The sequence below is a fragment of the Parambassis ranga genome, chromosome 18, assembly GCF_900634625.1.
Source record: "Parambassis ranga chromosome 18, fParRan2.1, whole genome shotgun sequence".
Classification (NCBI taxonomy): domain Eukaryota; kingdom Metazoa; phylum Chordata; class Actinopteri; family Ambassidae; genus Parambassis; species Parambassis ranga.
In genome coordinates, this window is record NC_041038.1 from 7,788,790 (window position 1) to 7,816,046 (window position 27,257).

The window sequence follows — 27,257 nt, forward strand, 5'->3', positions numbered from 1 at the left end:
AAATCAATAGTAGTGTGTAAGGAATGTCTTCTGTTTGTGTTAAACCCTGATTATGTGATTTTATGGTGGACTGCACCTTTAAGCTTGCATGATATTTGTTGCCTGTTATTTTGTCTGCATTCCCTTGATTGTTGTGTTGTGATGGACATTTCTGGCACCTGCTGTGAAAGAGAGGCTTTCACATAAATATTGTAGTCGCAGGCGCACACACAGAATGCAATATAACATAGGTCTGCTACTAGCCAGCCTCGGGCTAGATATACTTGGAGGTGTATGGAGGCTTTTTTTCCTTTTTGTTGCATGTTATCTCGGCTTTGCTGCTAGGTGGAGCCCGAGTATACGGCGTGAGAGGCAATCCACATCCGAGTTTTTCCTCTCACCTTTCACTGGCTCTCCAAACCCTTGGTCTCCATACAGAATTACTCCCAGCCAGTGCGCACAATTGGTTTGTCATAGTCGCAGTGAGCTCAGTTTTTTTGTATATGTGTGTGTATGTGTGAGTGTGTGGAGCCAAACAACTTCTCTTCACCCTCCTCTCTTACCTGTGCTGTGGAGCTTTTCTTCTCCCGTCTCATTTTGCTCTAAATTCTTCTGGATACTCTTTTTTTTGCGCTTTTATTTTCTTTCCTAAATGGGACGTGATGTAGCCCCCCGCACAGAAGGACGCCTTGTGCCATAAAGGGATGTAAAAGGGAACACAGCACAAGCACCGCGGATACACGCTGCAGTTTCTCCCAGCGACATCACGGGATCGTGGACAACAACAAAAAAAGAAAAGAGGCGATTTTTGTTATTTTTTTCACGAGGATATTGAACACGGAGCGACTTTTGGATTCCTTCTTCTTCTCTATCAAGTCCTCACACGGCGCGTAAGGCAAAGCAAAAAAAGAGACAGCTGAGAGAGAGAAATCACTCTAAAAGGACGCGATCCTCATATTCAGCAAGCATTTCCAAATACGCGGTAAGTGTGACGCTTCTCTACAAAATGCCCGAGTGTGTGCATGTGTGTGTTTGCGCATTTTTATCTGCAGATTCAGCGCACCGGCTCTTTGATGATAATAATAATAGGCTAATATTAATGCCCGTATGAATGGATGGTGGAAGATGCGCGCTGTAGGCTCAATCTTGTCTCGCACTTCACTCTTAATTACTTTAACTGGGCTCATCGATGCGTTCAGGTGCAATCAGCGACCGATCAACGCGCAAACGTATTGATACCCAATATGAAAAATTCCAATTTCCTGTTGGACTAATTAATCCGTCCTGTTAACGGAATGCTGGATCTTTTAGTTTAGAAGTTTTTTTCTTTTTTCATTTAACACTAATTTCTATTCTTAACAAAAAACCTGTGCTGGCCTGTGTTGTGTGAGGACACACACACACACAGTTTTAAGTATGTAGTTTTAAATATGCAGCTTATTTTTCTGAATATTCTATAGTATACATATTTTTTTCCTCCATCAGTGGCTTTCAACAGAATCGTTTTAAAAGATATAAATACTGCACAGCACATATGATTATTTCATGCACACATAAAAGACATGGATGGTGAATGGGTCCCTATATTCTAAAGGAGACTGCCCAGTGTCTGAGAGAGAAGTGCAGGGTTGATGGTGTGTGTGTCTGTGTGTGTGTGTGTGTGTGTGGGGGGGGGGGGGGGGGTGTCCAACACTGTACCGAACCCTTTGATGTGAAGACAGCACACTGTCTTTCAACATCAGAATCAAAGTGAAGGGGGGGGGGGTGTATAAGGCCATCACTTTGAATCCGATATGAAGTTTTTGAATCTTCACATTTTTAATCCTGAATATTAGAACAGCTGGTGGAGGTGATCCTTAATGAGTGCTGGTGATGCATCTTCATCTTCATCTTCTTCCCCTTCTACCCCCCCCCCCCCCCCCCACCTCCCTCAACTCTGAATATCATTATCATTGTTTTTGGATGTATCCTTATCTGACAATTACAGTCATTATACAGGACTGCAGTGCCATCTGTCATAGAATCTGCATGGTGGAATTGCCCTGAAGCTGATCACACACACACACACACACACAGTTTTCCAACAGTAAAAAACCTTGACTTCTCCTCCTCTTCCTCCACCTCCTCCAGGGGGACATTTGATGTGTTTTTTTTCTGACTAAACTCTTATGTCAACCTGCACTTTGTTTTTCAGCATGTCTCATCCATTTTGATTCAGCTAAGTGCTGCTCCTCGTGGAATATAATCTAGGTTATATTTAATATAACAGCGGTTGAACCCAGCATCTGGTGTGATACCTGATGGGACCGGCGCCGTATGAAAAGAAAATAATCTTTCCTTGAAGCTTTTCTTCATTTTTTTAGGAGGCTATTGTAGGAAGATAGGCTGCTGTACAACATGTTAATGGTTAATCTTGTGTAAAGATGCACAGGAAGGTAAACAAAGAGTAACCTGTTGTTCCTTTTTACAATTTGCAAGTGAAACCTTTAATCTTAAAAATATTCAGGTCATATGAGAGGTTAATCCAGGCCTTGTTTTGTCTGTGTGACTCATTCCATCATTTTTTGCAGTGTAAGCCCAACACTTTACTGGCACATATTTCTTCCTGTTGCATTGTATCACACTAATATGGGTTAATTTGGTGCCCTAACTGGAAAGCAAAAGTATTATTATTATTGCTCCTCTGTAATATCCCCCTCTTCTTCAGTCTGATGATGATGGTGATGTGTAGTTTTTCTTTCCACTGGCAGCTCCATTTATTTGATTTGATTTCTGCCTTTTTTGGGGACACAATTGTAAGTCAGGAGGAATCCAATTTGTCATTGCTGTATGAATAGAGAGAGAGAGGGGGAGAGACACAGGCTCTCCAATTTTCTTCATTAGGTTAGCCTATGTTTGGTGCAGCATCATGGCTCATATTATGTACAGTGCAGGGCTCTTTAGTGCCGTATCAATTTGGAAAACCATTCTTCAAATAGTGGCATTTATAGCAGTTATCTGTCAGTCACACTTGCACATATCTTGAGATGTTTTGCTCAAATTTAAAGATGCAGTACGCAATTTTAATCCGGTCCACTTCTGTGAACCTGTGTGTCTGTCTATTCTCTGGCTGTTGCTGCCAACTAGCAACAGGGGGCAGAGTGAGCAAGAGGGACATCTGAAAAAGAAGACAAAGAAGAGTGATGATGCAAAACTCAAAGGAGGCTGGAAGGTGAAACATGTTGGCCTGTTCGTATTGTGAATCTGGACCTTAATGTTAGCAAGGTGTGAGGATACTAGCAGGAAGAATCAGGAAATGTGTGGGAGATTTTGTTAGATATTCAAAAGTCTGTTAGATTAAACAGCATGTGGATAAATCAGATTGCTTGTTTGCAAATTATCTACCCACAGTACCATGCCAGCATCTAGCTAACATGAGCTAGCAGATGGAATAATTGTGTGATATAGTGAAGGCGACAATTTGCTTATGTCTATATTTATAGGTCTGACAGTCTAATATGTTTGCTGTTGCCTTAGCTAAGTGCAGTAGCTTGCCCGCATCAGCATTTGTGCTAACAGTTCGGTTTTCCAACAGCACAGAGACTTCAAACATGGATGCAGAGCCATGTCATGTGTCTGTTTAAGGTGGATGAGTTCAGTATTATGTCATAGGACAGAGTGACAGCTGTTGTGGTGATGTTAGCTGTAGCAGGAAAACATTAAAGGAGTGGCGTGTGTATATAGCTGTTGAGCTTAGATCCCATGGGATCCCATGATAAAGGCTCCACATATTGCACTAATCAACCTCTAGAATACCTTTTTATGTCTTCATCTAACTCCTTTGTCTGTGGTGGTCATGGCTGCAACTACACAACAAAAATATTCTCAAGGTCATGTACAACACACACTTATTTCCCCCCTCCGGTAACATTCATATTTTCCCTTTCAAATGGGCAGTCGTGTCTCTCGGGATGTGCGACTGTGAAGTGGTTGTGTTTTAATATTCCTCCTGCCACTCGTGTACCATTAGCAGATTTATTAGTGCTTTTATTTATCCAAAAAAATGTTTAGCGGTGCAGGGGACAACAAAACATGACATTAAACTGTTTTTTTCTTTTTGGATACTAGCAATTACTGTACAGTAAGGTGAGATTGTGTAAAGGGGAGTAATTGCAGAATAAAAAACAGGTGGTCTCCATGGAGACGGAGGTGTTCATACCTGGGATCTGCAACATTGCTGTCTTCCTATTCACTTTGCTGGTGTCAGATTAATCTGTCATTACATTAATTATGTAGCCTTTTATGATGAATACAGATATAGTAGGTGTGTGTTGGGGTTGAACTGTTGAGACAAAACCAGTATAAATGAGGACTTTCCCATTCATTCCCTTCATATGACACAACTGCTCTGTAATGATGTGTCATTTCCACCTATCATACGCAGCCCTGCATCAGATCCTTGACAAATTAAAAAAAAGGCACACTATGGGAGAAAAGAGTTTTGACTGTCAGGCTGTCTAAATGATGTCTTTTAAAGCTTATTTTGCAAGTGAATGATTGCTTATCCCAACGCCTGGATGCTGGTATACCAGAGATGAAATGATGCTACATATTTAATGTGATTTTTTTTTTTTAAGTTCTCCTAGTGTAACTCCACTGTAGACTATAAATTTATAATGTTTGTCTTTTAAAAATAAGGCCACCTACTATAGTGTGTTCACATTCTTGTGGGCTAAATCTGCTGTGGCGAGGCTCTTTGGTTTTTTTCCTGGACCAGGAGTTATCATGCTGTTAGGAGTGAGACAGGTCAGTGTGCTGGGGCCCTTCCTCTGGCAGGAATGTCACACGAAAAGAAAAGCTGTGGGGGGAGAATAAAAAAAAGAAGGCGCACGGCCGAGAAGAGGTCCTCAAGGTCTTTGCCTCTCAACACTTTAGCTGTCCTGTCTCATAAAGAGCTTGGACACAAAGGTTTTGACATGAGCTTTCACCCCCCCACCCCTCCACCCCACCGGTGGACTAAATTTGCAGGAACAGTGAGGAGTTGAGGCGGAGGCTTAAGGCAGTGCTTGATGGAATGAACGGACTCACTGTTAGTTGATGGTGGCTTTGACTTTTGGGGTTAAAATACTCTGCGATAGAAACATATCAATATGATCTATAGCAGAGTATATGAGGTCAGCAGCAGTGTGAGTACAACATCCTTGTGAAGAGCTGAAGAGTTTGCATTCATATTTTCTTTGCCGTGTGTGAGTGCTGCTGCAAAAATATGAATGTGTGGTGCAGAAAAAATGAACGCTGTCTTTTTTTCCAACAAAATTGTGACGTTGCGTCACCTGTGTGTTTGATCTGACAGTGAACATGGTGTTAAATGAAGATCTTCAGCTGCAATAATTTATGCGTCTACTAATCTAATGCAGGCCTGCAAGGCTGGTTTCATTATAATGCTTCAGTGTATACATTTCTGCAGCATGCTTTAAAAAAAACTACTCATATGTTTTAGATGGCAGTTTTAATTATCTGCTAGCCGCCGCCTCCAACCTCAATTTGGCACTTAGTTGACTTGTCCCTCGGGGGGTCAAAACACTTAGCAGGCGCATTTCAACACTCAACAACTTCTGCAGGCAGAGATACTAAGGCGGCACGGCGAAAGGGGATGTGAGGACGCAGCATCGACTCCATTCTGCAGAACGCATTTGAGCAGAGATGCCATTTGTTGTATTGCAGATAAGAGACACTGCAGCACGCCCGTGCGCTGTATAGCCCTTACTTTGATGAACTTGGTCGTTCTTAGCGATTATATCTGTGTACTTACAAAAAAGCAGCAGTCTGTTGTGCAGCGTTGTTAACCCTTTGCCCCCACAAAGGCAGCGGTGGCTCAGGAGAGGTGGAAAAAAAAAGGATGCCTTCTCGGCCAGAGAGCAGATATGGACACAAAAATGTCAACTTAGCATTTAAAGCTAGCCAAGCCACTCTTACGACCCTGTCGGTGGTGTTAAAAGGTATCCAAAGGCTATCAAACTGACAAAGCCTGACGGAGCCGCAGTACATCAACCTCTTTACTACTCTGTAAAATCGGATACATTTGTCTATGTGCATTTTACAGTATGACACCAAGTTTTCTGGAACATTATTGATAGCTTTCCGTCGTACTGGAGGTTTTTTTTTTCTCCCCCTCGTGAACTTTACACCAGTGAAGAGGATTCAAACAAAGATGCTTCTCTGAGACCGAAGCTCTAAAAGAAGTTAATTTATGGCCTGTTTGGGAGGCAGGTTTGGGCTTGAATACATAATAAGTTAGTGCACCTGCAGCTGCATACAAATGAATGGAAATGACGGTTAGTATTTACGCCTCCCTAAGCCATTGGGACCTCCTGATCTGACCACTAATTGGCCAGCAAAGAGAGATGAAGATAGCTTCCTTGTTCGCTGCCTCTTGTATCTGCACATATCAGTTGCAGATTTGCGCAGAGCAACATAGCTCCTCCGGTCTTAAGAGTTTCATTTATTAAGAGAGAGAGTTCCTTAAAATTATAATAAAAAAGTGTAAATGATAAAAATGTACTTACTGGGATAATTCCAGATGGTCGATTAAAGGCACAGTTTGTAAAAGATTAGTACCTTTCAGGACAAGGTTGTCTTTGTCTGGTGTTGTTCTTTTTAACTGACTCTTCCGCTTTGCTGATGGATGGGGGAGTTGCAGTAGCTCGACAGGAGCCCAGTGCTAGGCTAACTTCTCATCATTGTTTTGATTCAATGAATGTCCGTCAGAATATTAACAATATTTAAGAAAAACCTGATTTGCTGCCTACCCAACCTAATGTTTTTACCATTGACAGTAAAAACTATGGACAGAGCTTCCGTGACGTCACCACGTTCTGAAGAGCCGTTTTGAGGCTCGGTGGGAGGCTCCGGGACCATGTTGGCACGTCACGTCTGCCAAAACTCCAAATATGGACAAAGAAGTGGGACACGAGTGGAGTTTAGGGGGCGGTAATCATGGAAGCAGGGAACTCGCGCTGTGATACAGCAACCGCATGTCACTCAAAGCGGCAACGCCCACAATTGCGTGATTTTGAGTCCGAATACAATTTAAATGAGTGAGTTATAAAAAAAAATATCACCCCCTCACAATTGACACTAGAAGAGAATCATTTGAGACCAGAATGTTTTTTTGTACCAGGCTGTAAACATGTTCATTTCTGCAGTGAAGTCGGCCATGGGAGTCTATAGGAAATTACTCGCTTCTGGAGCCAGTCCCTAGAGGCTGTGGCATGAACTACAAGATTTGACACTTTTGCATGGGCTTCAAGTCTGAGAGGCAAAGGTTACCGCTTGGTTTTCCCACAGTAGCTCCCATCACAGCTAGCTGGTTAGCATGCTAACATAACCAGGTATCTCTGCAATGATGCATTTGACATTGAATGTTGTTTTTACACCTTTAATCTAAGACAGACTAAAGAATAGATGATGGTACATTGGATTTGATGTAAGGAAGTGATATTGAACCTTTGTAGCTGCCGTTTCTTGCATGTCTTCAGATTGAATTCCCAACAGGACATTTACTTACTTTAAAGCAGCACGCCTGTCAGGCCCGTGCTTGGTTTAACCGTTCATTTATCTCTCTGTGCTCTATAGTTTGATTGTCCCAGAAATTGCCTGCACACTGAAGAACATGGAGTTTAATTGCGTTCCACTGTTATGTGTGGGTAGAAATTCCATTACTACATTTTTTTCTCTTAAACTCAGGCTTGTAGTTCAGAAGAACTTGTAATCGAACACAAAGCATGAATGCCTTGCAGAAATGTTGATTACAATTTCCCGCTGAATGTTTTTAAATTAAAATACAATTTCCACATTTGTACTTGCTAAGATTTACACAGAGAATAAAGATGTTTCGCAGGGAGATAATTAAAGTGTTTTCATACAGGTAGATAACCCCACAATAAAAGATGAATGCTTCTATCATGTAAGGATGTTTTCCTTTTTTCCTTTTAATTAAGAGCAGGCATGTTTTTCATGCCTTAAACAGAGGTGTATTCATGGAGATCAGAAGCTGATTCCACTTGCGGCTTCTAAATGTATTACTGCATTTTAGCATCTCTCTCCGCGCTTGTGACTAGAATTGACCAAATTGATTCTCCTAATCGATAGCATAGGATTGGATTTAGGAGTGTGGAGGTTGGGGTGGGGGTGGGATCCTGCCTCAGCTAGAATGAGCAGCTCTCTTTGTTTGTCTTCTTCTCGCCAGGAACGGTGCGATTTTTAAAATGCACGCACCTGCTGTCATCTCGGTACGGTGTAATGACAGCAGAACGCTGTATCTACCGGCAAAATATAAACTTCTCTGCCAGCCCTTTGTCACCTCTGGAATGGAGATGACTGAATTGATGCGCCGCCCCAATGGAGCAAAACCGTTTAAATGACAACACATTTTTGTCTCACCTTGAACTTAATTGACTGCCTGAAAGCTGGCGTTTGAAAAGTGCTGACAGAATGACTTCTCCTGTTTGGAAACGGGAGCCCGTTCTGTGCCGCTTTCAGACTCCTCGCACACCTGTGTGCGTCTTTATCTCACAGTATGAATGCATTTTGTGCTGCAAGGATGTTAATGGGTTTAATGTCTGTATACATTAGAATGCATCACAATACTGCAGGAAGGAGGAAGCTGATTCTGGAAACATATTCTGCTGCATGGTACTCCCATCCAAAAAGTACTCGTTAACAAGGCACATGATGACAGGTAGGTTGATGACCCAGGTGTCCAGCAGGGTTTCTGTCAGTCATGACAGCATAGCGGTTATGCCGTCACTGGAAAAAGACCAACAAACCCCCACGTCTTTCTCCTCCGTGTCCACTCATACTTCGCTCCTGCGTGTGATGCTGAGCCGCCGTGGCGCGATGGTGGCAGCTGTGGGATTTCTTAGAGGGGAGCCACAAGACTGTAATCAGTCATTATGTCAGACGCAAGCCCCGTGAGTCCCAGCTCCAGCTCATTCAGCCAAATAATAAGCAGCCGATAACGGTGCTGGCGCGCAGGCAGGAACCGAACCCCCCCCCATGGGTGTGGAGCTGTGAAGCAGGGGGCCCTTTTTCTCTCGTCTGCCCCATGCCGGGACGTCACCTTGGTTCAAGGGCTGGAGTGAGTTTTATGCGGGCGTGCAGGCCTCCCCTCACTCCAGCTAATGACAAATACACCTTGCAGGTCCAACAAGAAAGTGGAGAAAATGATCTGTTTAAAAAAAAAAAACACAGAGCAGAGGGTGAAATGTTTTTTTCTCTTTCAGACAACTGTGTGCAGAATGGAAAATAAATTATTTGTAAAAAAAAATAAAAAAAAAAATAGTCTCTGTTTTATTGGAAATAATCACAAGAGTGATGGAAATACCTCCAGTAATTTGTTCTTAAAGTTTGCTATGTGCTCAACAAGGCCATGGTTTCCTCCATTGTGAAAGCTGGCTGTACGAGACACGATGAAGTCATTAAGCAGTGTGGAGCGGTTGTGCTTCTCTTCTCTTTCACTGCTTCAAATACAAAACAATCAATCAATAGCTGCTGTTTTGCTGCCTACAGCACCCCTACTGTTCTAATTCCAACGTGTGCAGCAATCACATGTCACAATCTGTCTTTGAATTCCACATTTGTGTGTTGTTTACATTTGTTGTCAGAGAATGCCTTTGTTTCATTTGATCATGTGTCATTTCGGTCCATGATGCTTACAGCAGCTCTGAGGGGCCAAAAAATCTCTGTGGAAAGTTTTGGAAAAACTTGCAGAATCTTTTGCAAATATGGTGGTGTACTCTGCCAAATTTTCAACTAATACCCACATATAGTGAGACATAGACAAAGAGCTCTCAGAAGTAATTTTGATGGCGATACATCTGGTGAAAGTCGCCATGGAGGGGGAGGCATGTTGTGTGACTATAAAGTATTTATTGTTCACACTGTTTTATTTATTACTCACTTGTTGCTCTTGGGCAGGAGACATGTTAGATTTGTTGTTGTTTGCTAGTTGTGCTATTAGTTGTGCTCACTGGACTGCTAAATTGAATTTTTGTTTTAGACAAAAACTAAAAATAAAGTAATGTATTTGAACGTTGTCAATAACCCATCCAGTCACAGATAGCATTCATAGTGTTTCATTTTCCAGATGGCACCACAGAACTGCAGACTGTGCAATATTGAATGGAGAAAAAAAAAATCAAACAACCCCCTCCCTCCACTAATAAGCCCCATTCCTTTCCCCTCCACCCTCATGCGGTTTTGTCATTCCATAACAAGGGGTCACAGTCTCCTATTGTCTCACCGTAGCATTCCTCCACATGGTAGTATTGACTAGTTGTGCTGGGTGAGCGCTGCTGTATAACATCCATATATCATTGGGGAGACAGGGTGACAGACAGTGGGAGTTGAGATGTCAGATCGTCCTCTCCAGGCTACTGACATCCACTCCCTTCCTGTTCTCCATAGTGATACTCCATCTTCTGACAGAGAGCGCATTGATAGTTGCACTTCCCTCCACACTTTGTCTGTCTCTTCTCACTAGCAAGGTTCACTGATGATTTACTTACTCTGCATGGCACAAATTAATGTTTTTAGCAAGAGAAATAAATGTTACTTGTTCATTGACTGCCAGATTATAATTGGTTCACTACTGTATGTATGCAAAGATTGAGAGCTAGATTAATCTCATCAAAATGTTAAGCTTTTATAATCTTCTCATGGACCCCTTTTAACCCGCTCATACATAATAAATGTAGCTAAAAGTCACATTGACATGGAGCAAATAGCTTAACACGGTAGCATGCTCCTTCAGCTCAGGAAAATATGAAACTGCAGCGTGCCGGTAGACGATGAGCTCACACAGGTCAGCGTAGGTCAACCCTTTATGGAATTTCTGCCCATAATGATTAATAAGGTAGGTGTAGTTATTGCTTTGGAAGTCATCAGTGGAATGCAGGAGTTAAGCAGTTATCCTGTTTTATTACACCTGCGCCTGCACTTTCTCTTTCTTAATGCATTGTTCTGTCTTTTTCTCTTAATTCCGTGTGCTGTGCAGTTTCTGCTAATGAACAGCCCATCATCGATCGGTATAGACTAACTTTGTCCCATTGTTGCTTAACAGCAGTGAGAGAGACCATACGCCACTTTTGACAGCCCTAAACCGAAAAGTCTATTTAGCGGAAGTTCTGTTGCCACTCAAAGTCAGGCTTCTGTGATCTTGTTTATGTTTTTGGTCAGAGTGGTAAGCCTCCTGCCCTCCATAAGCCAGCTTTGTGTCAAACACAGCTGGAGAGGCCTTTACAATTGCAGTAGAGCAGAAATAATTGGTCCAGCAGCTTGGATGCAGCCATGACACACACAGGTAATTTACTAATTTCTGTCTCTCAGCTGGTGTTATCAGTGTTGGACGCTGCAGTTTTCAGAAGGAGCGTGTAAAAAGTGATTTACGCTCTTCATGACGCTTCAGTGGAAATGGAAATTAAACAGAGCCAAACAAGGCTTTGGTTTTTGTGCCGCTTTCAAATTGTGAAAGTACGGCAATTATTCTTCAATCCCCAAAACTTGCCGGGGTTTTGAAACACAAGCTTTTTTTACTACTTAAAACATCGTCAACGTTTCATCGATAAACTATTCTGTAGAAGCGGGCAAAACTGTCTGACTTTGAACTTTCTGACGGTCTTTGAACGCACCAGATTCTTTCAGAAAATACGACAACATCTCAACTGACAATTCACTCAGAATTAAGCATTTGCACTAACGAGGTTTTGCAAAGTAACCTGAAAAAGTGCGAAGAACCCTGAAAATCACCTGAAAGTCTTCCCTATTCCCCCTTCTGTTTTCTGCTGTACACATCCAGGCATAGAGACATAACTGTCCATACAGTCAACGCAAGCCTTGCATACATGATGCTGTAATGTTCCCAAGGGATTCCTTTTTTCCTTCAATTTAGCACTGCCGACTTTGAGGCTCAGGTTACTTCCAGCTGATGGAGAAACGAGGATCGGAGAGTCCGTAGAAGCCACTTTTAATTATATTGGCAGCGAAGGTTGAAACTGAGCAGGAATGAAGTGCTTTTTGTGTATCGATTTTTCCTCTGCATCCACGGACGCCCTGGAGAGAGAGGGAGGGACAGTCGTAACCTTCTCTATCGCTGCACCGCAGGCAAACGAGGGGGCGGTCGGTGTACACACACACACACACGCACACACACACATATATATATATATATATCTAATCTGCTTTATTTTTAATACAATGAAAGCATGTACATCAGACCTCATTAGGAAATGCCACAGAAATGAAAAGGAACTGAGGCAGGTCTGGATGGAGGCCACAGGAGCACTCTCTTAATGGAGTTTTGATGGTTTCTGTGATTCGTTATGATGAGTGGCAAATTTTGGCCAATCAGATTTTTTTTTTTTTTTTAAGATGGATCCTGGGAGTTCTTCGTAAAGATGTACCCTAAGTATGCATAGCAATTTTAAGTGTTGTGGTCTTGTGTGATCTTGAGCCTTTACTTTGGCTGAATGTCACCTCACCTGGGTATCAGGAGAGTGAAGGCCACCTTAATTGCCCTCAGGTACACCGCAGGATTCTCCTGCCCGACTCGGCTCCTTGCAGATGACTCCGGACTATAAAAAGATCACTTACTTTGGAAAGAGATGACAGCCTGGATTTTGTTTGCTTGTTTTCAAGCAACGCTTCCTCCTGTTTTCTTGAGAACTTCCCCCTGACCGCAAGCTTCGCACAGTCACACCAGCAGATGCGACAATTCGTCATGCATAAGAAACCCCACTCCGGCAGCCATCTGTCTCCTTGTGTCTGTTACCATGCACCGGCAGTTTGTTTTCATATACCCATATACAATTTTAATGGCATGCAAAATATGCTGAACCACTCTTACGACCTACAAACCTTGTTCTATAATCTCATTCACGACCTATATGTGACCCATGTAACAGAAAACCAGAAAATATGCTGACGGTCCACATATAGTTTCTAGGACTTGCAAAAGGTTGTGCCGCTATACTGTTACCTTGGCTGGACGGCTGGAATGAGTTATTATGCCCTGTTAAAGTGAATTTGACTCTTCAAACCTGATTCCTAGATGACCCAACCGAAACATTTCAAACCATAACAGGTAAAGAGCACGGAGGTCTGAGGGATCACTGTGACTTTTCTCCATTTCACATAGTCATGCAGCAATATTAAAACCCATACACACTGATAGAATGTATAACAGCGTGGTAGCAGGTGTGACATTTGACCAGACATCTGTCTGTATATTATCCCCTTTGTTAACTAGCAAACATACGTCTTCTATCCTTGATTTTTAGCCCTTTGTGACCTCACAAGGGGCTAAACATGTTTTTTTTTTTTAGGATTTTTTGGGGGTCTTGTTTATTGTTGCTTTTACATTACTCACTTTTGGACTTATCCTCTAGTGGCCATTTGAGGAACTGCAGATTTTTGCACTTCTGCATAGACTTTGTTTTTCAATCCTGGCTGTTGGATGTGGATGTTAGGGTTAATTTTAGTAGTTGTACTGGTGTGTGACTCATGGCAGTTCACACCCAAAAGCTTTGTTCTTCAACTTCAACATGAATACAGAGGTAGTACACTGCTGATCCACTGATCCTGGCATTCTTGTTCAGACAGTGACAGTCTGCTGGGATTTGGGCAGCTTTAGGTCCACTTTCAGCGTTCAGCTTAAAGGTTATCCATACCTTGTTCAATTGTAGAGAAACAGCTTTTCATTCCTCCCTTTCTTTATGCTGCCCTTTTGTGTAATTACAAGCATAAACCCACTTTCTCATCCTTGCATTGAGGCATTGCATTATCAAGACTCGCCACTGTTTTGCTTCCAATTCATTGCAGGTGACCTGATGAGAAGCGCTGCCCTTATCTCCGAAGAAGAATTGAACGCATTTCCACGGACATACATTGTGACATTAAAGCAGTCGATGGCCACACGCTATCACAGGAGGCACTAGTGGAATATAATGCAATGCAGGTTTTCAGTGATAGAAAGATGCCTATCATTCTTTGCTGAGCTTTCACTCTCCTCAGGGCTACATGTTTAATATGACTCTACAAATGTGATTTAGTGGGCAGATAGCCTTGGGACTCTGAGGTCGCAGCTGAAGAGACCTCTGGTGTGTAGTATATGGCAGCAGTGTATGTAGGTTAAGGTTATCTCTCTGGAATGCTTGCAGAAAAGGTGCGGACTGGGTTAGAGAACAACTATTACAGCTTTTCGCATCACTTCAAGGGCAACAAGACAAAGAGAATTTCCAGATAGTTTCCCAATTTCTCTTTCTTCCGTGATAATTTGTTGCTTATCCCCTCTTCTTCTTCCTGCATCCTTTCTTGGAAACATTGTGTCGTCAAGCGTCAAATTCACATGGCATGTTTTCTCATCGCTCCCCGTCTATATTCATCCTCGATTCAATTACTTTTTTGAATTCAGCGGAGAGTCGTCCTATGCTATATTGCTCTCCGATGCGTTTTGCCACCCCACAGATTTATGTCGGTAGCTGAAGGATGGCTGTCCAATTTTCTGCATGGGTAGCAGTGCTGGTGGCATTGTGTGCGTATGTGTGCGTGTGTGTTTTTAAAAGCTCTTGTCAGATGCACGTTAAAGACGTATGGACCACACTGCCATGTAATTCTTCCAGACACTGGCCATGTCTGTCACATCCCGCTATTAAGCTTGTGTATCTCAGTGGTTTGTCATGCGAGTGTGTGCATCGGGATGTGTTTGAAATGAGAATTCAGTGACTGTGTGCAGGCAAATCGTTAGACTCCAAATTGCTCATAGAAATGCTTTTTTATTTTTTTTTCTCAGCACATAGGTTATTAATTTTAGAGATAATAAAAAAAATTTACCATGTGAATGGTCACTTTGTTCATCCTTGTAAATGAGAAAGGAATGCCAAATTGGAAATTAGTCAAACCAGTTGCTTTTGTTGCTGGAATTTTTAATTTTTGCTGAAGGACTGATAGTGGAAATTGGATGGAATTGGCACATACTGAGGATAAATCAAATACTAGACTGCATTACATTATAATGTACAATGTAACTCCAAGTCTTCCAAGTGTTTTTCCTTTTATAATTTCATGCTTTTTCTAAAGACCTGTGGTTCCATATGAAACCCTTCCTCCATTTCTAGCCTCAGCAGTAGTCAGAGTTATCTCAGTCGAATCTCTCTGCTGTAGAAACTGTAGACAACCTCAATCCGTCACATACCACTAGACGGCTTCCCAGCATGAGGTCACACAGCCCCCATTACTGTGTTGATGCAGTTATGTCTTTCTTTGTAGTCACAGTGAAAGGTTGACATGCCCCAAGATGACTGCCCCTCTCCTCTTCCTCCTCCTCCTCCTCCTCACAGGGGTCCTGCGATATCTCGGTTGTCTCCTTCCAGGCCTGAATGGGCACATTGTGCTGCTGCCCGCTGCTGTTCTGCAGACCACTAGGTCCGCCACACACACCTGTCAAGCCATGTCCTTGGCGCCTTGGGTGCTGAGACACTCCAGAGGTCCCCTACCCCCCACACCCCTCGCTACACACATGATCATTGAACATTTGCACGGCCATACAAACACTTAGAAAGCAATAATTTATGAACAAATAAACATATGTGGTTCAAGCAGGGGCATGCACAATTGAGTTCCAATGTACACAGAACATGCATACACACGCAAAGGGTTTATTGGAAACACACCTCGCTGCCTTTGCCAAGGTTATATTCAGTGTGCAGGTCGGCCTCCAGAATTCAGTAAGGGTCAAGTTCCATATTTGTCAGGGCTGGGGAGGGCAAGGAGGTTGGTTGGGGTGCACACGCTCGCACATGGGAACAGGATTCAGCAGTAAACTACCAGTAACCCGATCCATGTCTTCAATCAGTTGCAGATTTTTCTGTTTTGGAGCAAAGAGGAGGCCCATGTGTACCCTTCTCACATAGCTTATATTTGACATTACTGCTGAAAAGATTACCAAATTAAAATGGAAATGAATCTGCACCTATTAACCCGTGGACCTTCCACTGAAGGGAGTCACTGCTGTTTGTCTCTGGTTGTTGTTTATATAGCCTGATTTTCTACAGCACACGGGACAGTGACGTGTGTTCATGCTAGGCTAAAGCTGGTGGACTTGTCATTCAATACTTGTCCATCATTATAAGAAAGTCTTGTGTCTTCTGATACTTCTTATCCAGCCTGTGGTGGGATTACATGTGATGTTACGGGCTGATGGCTAGCTGTTTAGCATGCTAACTGTAGCTCTGCAGCAGAATACATGGACATTGGTGATTTGTCTTCGCAGTTATTACTTCATATTCTTAAATTTTGGATGATTTAACTTTATTAAAGCTAACAATCTTACACATTCTACCTTTTATTATATATTTGTAGGTTTTAGTGTCTTTAATGTTGCAATTTGTCCAGTTTTTAATGACTTTGGTCAAAATTATCGCTTACAAGACTATGAGACATAGTCTAGAAAGACATATATGCATGTAGCTCCTTACCCACTAGATGTAACCTTCCTTTTTGATGTCTAGCAGGACTCAAGTGCATCCTCATTCTGGCCTTGTACTAGTAACCCTTACCAGAACAAACGCACCTCTCCTTGTGGCGTTATCATCAAAGAAAAATGCTAAACCGCTGATTGTACATGCAGACGACGTGCACCCTCATGAAGGACCTGTGGTGTCAAGTCCCACTAGTGTCACCCATACAATTTTCCCCTCTATTGACTTTTATGTTCAGCTGCAAGGTTGGTCATCATGGTGGGAATATGTATGTATTCCAAATAAAGACGAGCATGATTTTCATAATGATATTCCTTGGCAAAGGTAAACAGCTCTCTGGCCCCAGCAGAGGGGAAAATTGCCGTGTGAATGTATGACATTTTGACAGCTTATTTTTGACCATACATTTCATGCATTTAGCACCGGATGCGAACAAAGCACAGAGCCTTTTTAAGAGTCTGCGCCGTGAGCCATGATTGCTGTTGAGATCATGTGATAATAGAATTCTGACTTGAGAAGCATTCTGGGGGCTACAAAACCATGACATTTACATAAATATTCAAGCACATGAGCTCGCACCCACCCACATATACACGTTTAAAATGGAGATGCTGTGCACCACCTGAGCTGAATGCATTACTTTTGTTTATCACCTAAGTCATTCCAAACAAATGTGCTCAAACAATACAGAGTAACTTTACACACTTGTACCCAAAAGTCCCTCCCTCAACAATTAAGGCCAATTAGAGCTAGTGTATAAGAAAGTCTTCTGGGGACGGACTGTTGTTTTCAGTCCTGGTACGTCCCTCATCATCTCTTCTCATTTGCATTCCAGCACAGAGTGTGAGAGGGACGCAGGAGCTGGAGGAAGAAAAAAAATCTAGTGCAGTGCAATCTAACAGTAAAAACAAACTCAGAATAAAGGTTTAGAAAATGTGCTCTTGGAGGCTATTGTTGTGGCTCTTCTGGAGCTTGGTGGATGTGAAAAGGTGTATTTAAACCAAAATGAGGGTATGTAATGTCAGTATAGAGTCAACTGTGTCTATCCTTATGATGTATAGAAACGTCATGTCAGTGGCTTTTGAATTAAAGAATACACATAATAAATGTTGTATTTCAACAACATATTTTTTATGATATAATTACATCTACATATACAGTTTTTCTTACCTTACGTTTCTGTTGTGTGGTAGGTTTGGCTGGTGGACAGCAACAATAAACAGGAATTTTATTCTTGGTGATATTTTGGCAACAAAAAATTCTTTGTTAAAATTCATTCTTTCACAAAACTCAGACCAGTGGCTCTTTCTACATGCACATATGCATGTAATTACCAGAGGTCTTCTACCTGAAAGGTGTTTCTTAATATATGTACTTTCTACTTTTGGTCCTAGTTGATGGAGAAAGTCAATCCAGCTAGAGTGGGATTGAATCTGGATAGCCTTTAAGCTGGATACGTTCAGACCTATTTTCAAATCTGGCTATCACACACTCGTGTTCGTGCACAATCCAGCTTAACCCAGCTTGTTTGTCCTCCAAACCGCTAGGTGGCGCCTCATAATATACAAAGTCCATTCAGGCTGCGGGAGGACCGCGTGTGCGCATGCATTTGTTTTGTCCCGTGTCGCTCGTTCTTTTGTTTTTTTTGTTTTTTTTCGGTTCAAAAAGCAGTGTATTCTTTGTAGTCTTTGTAGCCCCATCGAATCGCCCTGTGAACCCGGAAGTATGACGTCACTAGTGGGAATCGCTAGCCGCGTTTGCGTTCAGACCTGAGCAAGATGTAAGCCAATTCGGCTAGATCCACCTCCGAGAGGTGGATTGAAATCAATCTGGATATATCCAGATTCACGTTGTTCAGACTCAGAAAAAAACTATCTGGATTTATCTGGATTCGGCCTGAATCCCGCCCTAGCCGGATTGTTTTCCCCAGTGTGAACAGAGTCTAAAACATGGACCATTATAGCTGTAAAAACGTCAACAAATGTCATCTAATGGACTGATAATTTCTAAATCAGCTGTAAAAAATTGGCAAAAGGTTGAATTTAATATAATAATAATCTCACACGGGGTTCAAATTCTGGTCTTAAGTGTAATTGGACCCTCCAAATGCAGGCTTTGGATCTTACAGGTGCTTTTATAGTGAAACCGATATTTTTTTAACACAGGCTTCACAGCAGCAGAAAAGTGGATTCTAAGAAATGAAGAGGAAGGGATTAGAGTGAGACTAAAGAATGAGGAAGCAGACACGTAACTATACATAATCTTCCTGCGGCTGCCAACAACCTCAGTCAATTGTTATCAGCTTCCCTGAATTTAATGTGACCCCTGGGGGTAGGGATGCTGCCCATGCATTATAAATGCAGCCCGTTGACTTTGGTTGGTGAGTTTCCTTTCCTTCTAAATGAGCCATCCACAACTGGCTGTGATTATTTCACCGACTCACCTGTTAACCTCTCATTTTACGAACACAGGCATCGTTGTGCTTCACACATTGATACATTGATGAAATGTTTCCTCGTTCGTTAATAGTGTCGCTGTATTTGGTGCATTTCAGAGTAAAAGCAGTCACTTCCTCAAAGTGTTAGAGGAGCACTGTAATACTTTTACATTTGGTGAAAGTCATGGTGTGTTATACTTGAAGTGCAGTTTACCCGAGGGTGTGAATGAAAATCTTCATGAAGCCTGGTTATTTCTGTCTCAGAGAGCAGCTCATTCCACAGTCTGTATAATCTATGAAATAGCTGCAAGTTGGCGAAAAAAACACGAACATGCATCAAGGCTGTCTCTGCTCACCATTTCAGTACATTTTCTGTTCATTAGCCATATCTCCTTTGCCTTTGGCCTCAGCGTTCAGAGGGCGGCTTGTCAGTTACAGTGTCCCCCACGTCAGGGTCATTTAATTTACAGCCCTGCTCCGCCGATTAGCGCTTTTGTTGTGAGCGGCTGCGACTACTGTAATGCGGGTGTTTGGGTCAGCGACGGGCACAATAGCTTAGTTACTCTCGCTGACTTCCTCACTATTGCCTCTCCCTCTCTTTCTCAGCACATTTTCCACTTGGCTGATAAAATAAGCCACTCTTTGATGAGCTTTCGGCAGGCCACGCCGCTGCGCCTCAGTAAATGCTTTCATAAAGACACACCACAGGCTGTCGACTTGAATCAGTCATACAACTGCCGCATATGTCCCCTCACTTCCTCATGTCTGTTTTTTTTTCGTCCCCTGATAGCAAGTTGTTTTGACGCACAATCGTGTATTCGTTATATTCGGTATTTTCACATTGTTAGTAATAGTCCTCAGTACTTCTCAGTTGGATTCATTGTCTACTTTAAAACAGTATGAAGCCTGAGGATGTGAGATTTAGTAGATTTACATGCATCGTGAATAGCTCTCCACTTGTTTCCTTTGCCGTTGTTACCACTCAGCTTATCTACATTCAGTGTGCCTAATGTATTTACATTTTGTAATGCCTTTCAATGCAGTGGATTGTATTGCAGTGTAAACAGATACAGCAGGTACTCCTTTCTTTCTATCTCTGGCACATTAGCTGCTCAATGAATGCATGCGAACTGTGCTGGTATCAGTGAGTTTTAAGTAACTGAATGCAAGTGTTTGAGGTACTCCTGTTTTACTTGAGTATTTCCAGGTGGTGTGAGTATTTACAGGTCCACCTCAGATTAGCAGAGATCCGGGTTGATGCGCTCATGCGCCACAAATTCCATCTTCATACATGCAGCCTTGACTGAAATGTTTGTTACAATGCAATATTCTGTGCCCTTTTTCGATACAGCCCTTTCCTGCTCTGTGGTCATGGTGTTGGACATTTTTTCCTTTGAATAAATGTCAATCCACTATTTCATCAGAAATCTAAGATTAGAGCAAAGGTCTGTATACAGGACCTTTGCTGTTTCTTCCTTAATCCCTATATATAAAAGAGCTGATCAAAGCAGCCTCACCTCCAGTAGCTTCATGATTAATCAGCTAATGATGTCTTATATGAGTTGGTATCTTTATACATGTATATAAATACATGTTCATACATAATAATTAAGAGTAAAAAAGCAGCTCATTTCCTACAATAAGGAAAATGTGCACTCATAAATATGAGACAGGCGGTTGTAAGTTTGCCATTCGCCGCCTGTTTCCATTCAAGTAAACATTACAAAGGATGATGAAATCCTAAATATCCTACATGGAAGAAAAAGCTCTGTTCCACCCAACATTACTGCCAGGCGTGGTCAGAAATATGGTCTGCTGCTGCACGACCACACTCCACAGTTGATATCCGCCGCACTGTACCACAATGAATCACTTCTGTGGTGTGAAATCAAATTTGGGTGCAAGTTCATGGCATTGAAAGCTGGATAGTCATGCTGTGTTTCATCACTTTGTAATTTAGAAAGCACTTCTTTTGCCAAGGGAGCTGGAAAACAGAGTACAGTAGATAATGTGACAAAGAAAAAGCCCAATTTTCTGTGTGTTAATGCCATAGAGTTGCCACATATAGTTCCTCTAATGCGCTCATGCATTCCAGCAATGGCCAATCATTCACTTACCCGTGTCTGCAGTGAACCTTACTTGGCAGTCCAACAAAAATCCTTCACTGTCTGCATATCCTCAGCAGCCAGTGACATAGGATAAATATCACTCTTATCATATGTCACTGGCTGCTGAGGACCTATGTGGACCATATGTTTACTGTATGTCCCTCATTGGCTACTGGAAGCTGAGTGACGTTTGCTGCTGATGATGTGGTTCGTTAGCTCCAAAATATAATATGGCTCAGCTCAATTTATCAGCTGCATTGAAACGTAGCATTATGTAATGCTACCGGTTGTTGGAGGTCTGTGTCAGGTCTGAAACTTGAAGTTGATTTTTTGTGGAGGTGGAAGTCAGCCTCCAGCTCCAGCTATGGCATTAAGTAGCTGCACTATTTCCCATTAATTATTTAGACTGTGCCGGGCTGCCATAGCTGATTCATAATAACAAATCTGCATCTGCTGAAAACCACATGTTTATATTATTTTTATTTATTTTTAAAATTTATTGTATTATCTTTTTTGTTTTAATTGTATTTTATTATTTTATTTTAATTTATTTTATTTTATATTTAAGTGTAGTGGTTATGTCCACTCCAAAATGGCAATTGGCTCATCTATATGTAATCTGTCTGACCTTATCCACATACAAACAAGTTGGCAGTACACCACAAATGTAAGCCTTTAGTTAATGTCGCAGAAAATAATTAGAATTTAAATCACACATGGACCATAGTGCTGTAAAATAGCAATTATTCTCCCCTGTAGTGGTTCAGCTCTGTGGTGTTGCAGTGTAAACCTAAAACAACCCTGAGCGCTTTCATTAATGAGCATCCTGGCATTAATAAGCAGCTTTTTCAAACGGTGTCATGCTGGGTCATCTATGCCCGGTACTTCAATGCTATTGCATATCTTTGGAATGAACATCCTAGTGGTAATAGTACAGGTTTGCCTTGGGTGCCTGGAACTGCCTGGTGTGTATTTCTCTGGTCCAAATCTCTTTGAAGATATTTTGGAAGCTTCAGTTCCCAGCTAGTGCCAGTACTTTAACACCGATGATTACAAGAGAGCAGTAAATTTGGCTCAGATACTATCTCTGCTCAGCGAGGAAGACTATGGAGAAGACCTTTATGAAGAGGTAAATGTGTAAAATTAAAGATTTGCGCATTTCCTATAATAATTCCAAATTAGGTCTGAATTAAAAAAAAGCGGCAGATCGAGTGGAAGCACATGATGAAAGCCAACCATAGCCATTAAACTGCCCGAAATATAACTTTCATTTCGTCTGTGATTTGGGTGTCTGCTTTTGTGCAGCAGTTTTTGTTTTTGGATTGTTGCAATATGGCGTGATTGTGTTTCCTTTCCAAACACTTCCAGGCTTGCTAAATGACTGGCAGATGCTCTGTTGACCGAACTAGTTTTCAGCCGTGCAGCTAAATTGACCTATAGCGTCGGCTTTCGCTGCCAAAGTCTCAAATTTGATCAAACATAATGAACAGCAGATTTGATGAAGCACGGGCCCGGCACTTGTTCGGAAGCCAAGCTCGGCTGGCCATTGTGCCCAGATGATATTTGGAAAATTTGGCAATATAATTACGAATTTTTTTCCCTCTCTCTCTCTCTCTCTCTCTCTCTCTCTCTCTCTCTCTTTTCCTTTTGTAGTGTTTCCACACAATTCAATATTTTTTTATTTTTTTCGCTCAGCATGTTTTTAATCACACAATTTCAAACCTAATGACAGCTACAAACATGACATATTTTGTCATGTTTGTTTATTTTTAAATTGTCTTCTCGGTGCTGTCCAAAAAAAAATAAAAAATAAAAAAATAATTGACATGTGATGGACAACTCAAATAGATTGGAGTGAGAGAAAAAGCACCTTATTTGCATAGTAAACACGCTACCACTGATTAATCCTGTCCTTTTTTTTAAGTTTAACTTATTATTCAAGTCCATAACCTGCCATAGACACCTCAATTACAAAAGCTTTGGTGCTCATCAGTTTTATGATTGCATGTGAGATTTAATTATAAACCATTTAGGTTGCATCACAACAACAAAGGGAGAAAGGTGACATGTTTTTTGTAGCTGTGACGGTAAAGAGGAGACACTACACTGGTTATCAATTCGGCTGTAATCAATCTTTGCTCGTCCACGTTGTCAGCCCCTAAATATGTATGTATGTCGAATATGTTGAGTGAAAAATATGAGCAGGACGACTGAAAGGCCAACTGATGGATTGATACGCAGGCTAAGAGGCAGAGGAGAGCAACATGCGCACACAAGGGTGGGGAGTGAGACGGCGTGAAAGGTGGCTGAAGGAGGCAGTCATCAAAATGCTAATGTTGTATGGGATATTTACTGCGGAGTGTTAATGCAGTTTAAAACAGGCTCTTTGTCCTGCAGCCCATCACCAAGCCCCTGTTGGGCCCTAATAAATCAGCCATTAAAAGCTGATGTGACCTGAATAGCACTTCATACAGCCGGAATCGAGCTCGAGCACCAGTGTGGGAACCAGACAAACAGCTGAAAAATTTATGAAGATCCCACTTAATGATGGTCGACCCAGAAGAAAATAAAGTGTTTGTGTGTGATGGGGCTGTGACAAAGTAGCACTTCTGACACTGAAAAGTAATTATATTCATTCAAATAAATACATTTAACACACATTGCATTGTAGAAGATTGAATATAATATTCCGAATTATGTTTGGACCTGCGACTACAAATCATTACCTTTTTTATTAGCAAAGAATGAGCCCAATATCTGCATCGGCAGCAGACCTGGCACCATGATTGCAAATTAAGTGCTGAATCCGTAAAAAGGCCTTTACAGAAGTAGTAGTAGTTGTGTTAAACACCCAAAAAAAAGGCCTGGAAGTACATATTTGAGATGTGAAGATCCACTTCTACAGACCACTAAGTAGTCCTTTAGTAATGCCACGCCAGAAGAGAGCCACACACGCCTCTTAAGGATGACTTTAAGTCATGTTGGCAGGTTCATCCTGTTTTTTTACTTTTTAATTATGTGCCCTGTCACTTGTTTTGAAAGAATAAGCGTTGCCATGTTTCCTAACCTCTGTCTTGCTCTCTGCTTCCTTCCAGGACAGAACATGCTTTTATTATCTGGAATGTGATAATACAGGATTTGTAAGCAGGCGAGCGAGGAACCACACCCCTTCTCACACAAAGGTATTGTAGAATTTTATCACTATTTCTGATAAACAGAGTTGGAAAATGTCATGAATACGCAATTGATCTCAGATTAAATGTACAAGACACACACCTCCACCACCAACAACAACAACCAGCCCAACACGACCCAGTAATGAAAAGCATTCATGTGTGCCAATTGGGCTTGTTCATTGTGTGCAGTAGGATGTTTACGAAAATGATTTATGATAGGTGCTCATCTTCATATGCAAATCCATGGGACACCACTGGTAAGCCTTTAATTTCTGCCACCAGTGACAAGAAGGAGGCTTTTTTTTTTTTTTTTTTGTCAGTAACCATACGTATCTATTGAGCATGTTTGGATTTCATTCCCTGATGCAAATGATGTTGTCCGTGTAATCATGCAAAAGCACAGCTGGCTTCTATTTCTCTCTGCCTGAAGTCGGCAACCCCCCCCTTAACCACCGAAACCTTTACGCACCGAGCTCCTTCTCTTTTCCCCCTTCCCTGTCTGTTTGTCATTGTCGTCTTTCTTCTTGTCCCAGTGTTTGCACTTCTCAGCCGTCATGCCAGGCAAAGCCCTCCCCCTTTTCCTCGTCTCACACACACCCACACCCACACAAACACTGACACACACTTCCCTCCACCTCAGCCGACACTTCCAGCAACCATGAGTGGAGCCACTAGCCCCAGTGCCTCCTGCGGTGAGCATAGATTGAATTCAATTAGGGAGATTGTTTGCCCTCTAGAGTTTACTGGTGGGCTCTGTGGATGATAGGTTTTCCTGCCGCCCCCCCGTCCCCTCCTCTCATTCACACACACACACAAACATTCCCTGCTTCATCCATCTACCCTGTTTCCCCGTCATCTGACTCAATGCAGCCGCCCCTTCCTTCCCTCTTTTTCTTAACAACTTCCTTGCGGCACTGCATATTTTTTTGCCTTCATACTGCTGTTTACATTGCTTTTCGAGCCACCCGTTGATGTTTTTATGTTATTTTACGCATTCAACAAGATCAAGGCGTAGAAAGTGGCACTGTGGGAGAATGTGTCACATCATCTTTTTTGATTAGACCACAGGGCCTCGTATTCTCCGCGCGGCTTCACCGGAGTTGCTGCAATGGGGAATACACACAATTCACCTCCTCACATTTCCAGGATAATCCCATTCTTCGATTTAATTTGCTTCGCCACAGAAGAAAGGGACGGTAAATGTTGCTGACATTGGAGTAATGGCCACATTAGTTGCAAGGTGAAAGTAGAATCGCACTGCGAGCGGCGGGTGGTGGTGATGCCTGCCGCTGGCTTGTGCTTTCTTAGATATGAGGCGTAAGCCTGGCACAGACATAACTGGCCTATTCTGTGTAGAAAGACATTTCAGTGACTCGTCCTGCAACCCGCTGCTTTCCTTCAGATGTCATGCTGGGGGACCGTGTACTGGTGCTTCTCAGGAATCAGATAGTGTATCATTGCTGAAAGATGTCAGATGAATTAAAAGCCAGGGATCGCTTTGATGATGAATGTCCAAATGCACTCGGATGGGGAATTACGACCTTCATTTTGATGTACCTTCTTTTGCCTAATTTGCGGTCACTTTGAATCAGCTTCAATGAGATCCCTTTTTGGGCTGAAATCATACTCATGCTCATACTTACTCATAGGCACAATATGTTGCACTGACTCATCAAGCAGGTGTTTATATGCAGGATTCAAACTTCCTTTCTGCCTCGTTGGCCGGTGTGAGCTTGGGTGTACAGTGCTTTGCATACCCAACATGGTTTCTCAAAGCACCAGCCATTCAAGTTAGCCTGGCCATAATGGCCAGTGATGACATTAGCCCTGCCAAGTTTTGGTTCTGTTATCTTAAAGCCCTGCCGTTTGTTTTCGTAGTGTGATCCTGCCCAGACTTCTCCAAACGATGCAAAACAGGACATTTGAATGGAAAGGGAGTGAATTGCTTTTGGCTGATGTCAGCAGTGTTCTCCGATTTGAATTCCGTCCAGAGGTAGTTGACTTTGCACGTCTTTGTTGTTGTGTCCTGTTACTTGGGCAACTGGAGAAGCGAGGGTTCACGCAGCTTCAAGGAGACCAGGCAGAGCATCCAAACCCTCTAAATGACCAAATTATTTAAAAGGCACACATTGCTTCGTGTTGTGTGTAGCTGATAATGACAAATTTGTTGACCCTCCGTGCAAATTGCTGTCGTCTTGACAACAGCAACCTGCTGGAAATGTATTTGCTCAGACATGTTTGTGGTCATTTTGTCCCAGTAGGCAGGGAGCTGATGTGAGAACGCTCCTGCAGGTTGTATGAAAACTCACTCACTTAGTCGTCTCATTGTGTTTATTCACCACATTTGCCGAAATTGTCTGATTATTATTGATTTTCACCTCAAGCAAACTCACATACATTAGCGTATGAGCTCTTTTTAGCCATTTGTTTGTGGCTGCCTTTTTTTTTTTTAATATGAAAGGACATATCCTTCAACACAAGGACACTTGTTTTCTTTTGTGTAAGCTGTTGTTTTGCTGTGAACCTAAAGCAGCTGCAACCTTAATTATTCAGAGCATTGTTTAGGTCTTCAGGAGATATATTTATAAGTGTGTTTTGGTCATGCTCGATCAGCATGAGCAATGTTTACGCCAGCTGGCGTGTGTGTGTACATTCTGTATGTGCATGTACTTGTGTTTAATGTGCTGTTTGCTGAGACTCTGTGCATGCCCACCTCTCTTACAACAGTATTAACATGAAAAAAACATTATATTCCACCAACTGTAAATCCTGCACATCTCACTAATTCATAATAATATACACATTGAAGCTGCAGCCACCTAAACTTGAACATGTTTTAACAATTTATATTTTATTTTTTATTTTACTTTCTAAAATGATAGACCACAATGATAGATAGGAACAGGGCCTGTCTGAAGATGGTTTTTTGTTGTTGGAAAAAATCCTTTAAAAAATACACATAAATAAAAAATAAGGCTATTCTCATGATGCATTAGCAAGTAGCTGGTTAGCTTAGCTTAACATAACATCTAGAAATGAGGAT

General features: G+C 42.0%; 1 protein-coding gene across 7 annotated transcripts in view; it reads left to right on the forward strand.

Annotated features, from left to right (window-relative positions):
• The first annotated feature begins 428 nt into the window (after positions 1 to 428).
• The window catches only part of LOC114450692 (adhesion G protein-coupled receptor L3), a 199,247-nt gene continuing 172,418 nt past the window's right edge, over positions 429 to 27,257 (forward strand). For all 7 annotated transcript variants that reach the window (XM_028428972.1, XM_028428978.1, XM_028428979.1 and 4 more), the window contains exons 1-2: positions 429 to 961; positions 24,134 to 24,220. The gene's annotated coding sequence lies outside the window, so the exon portion shown is untranslated. The remainder of the gene's footprint in view (positions 962 to 24,133; positions 24,221 to 27,257) is intronic.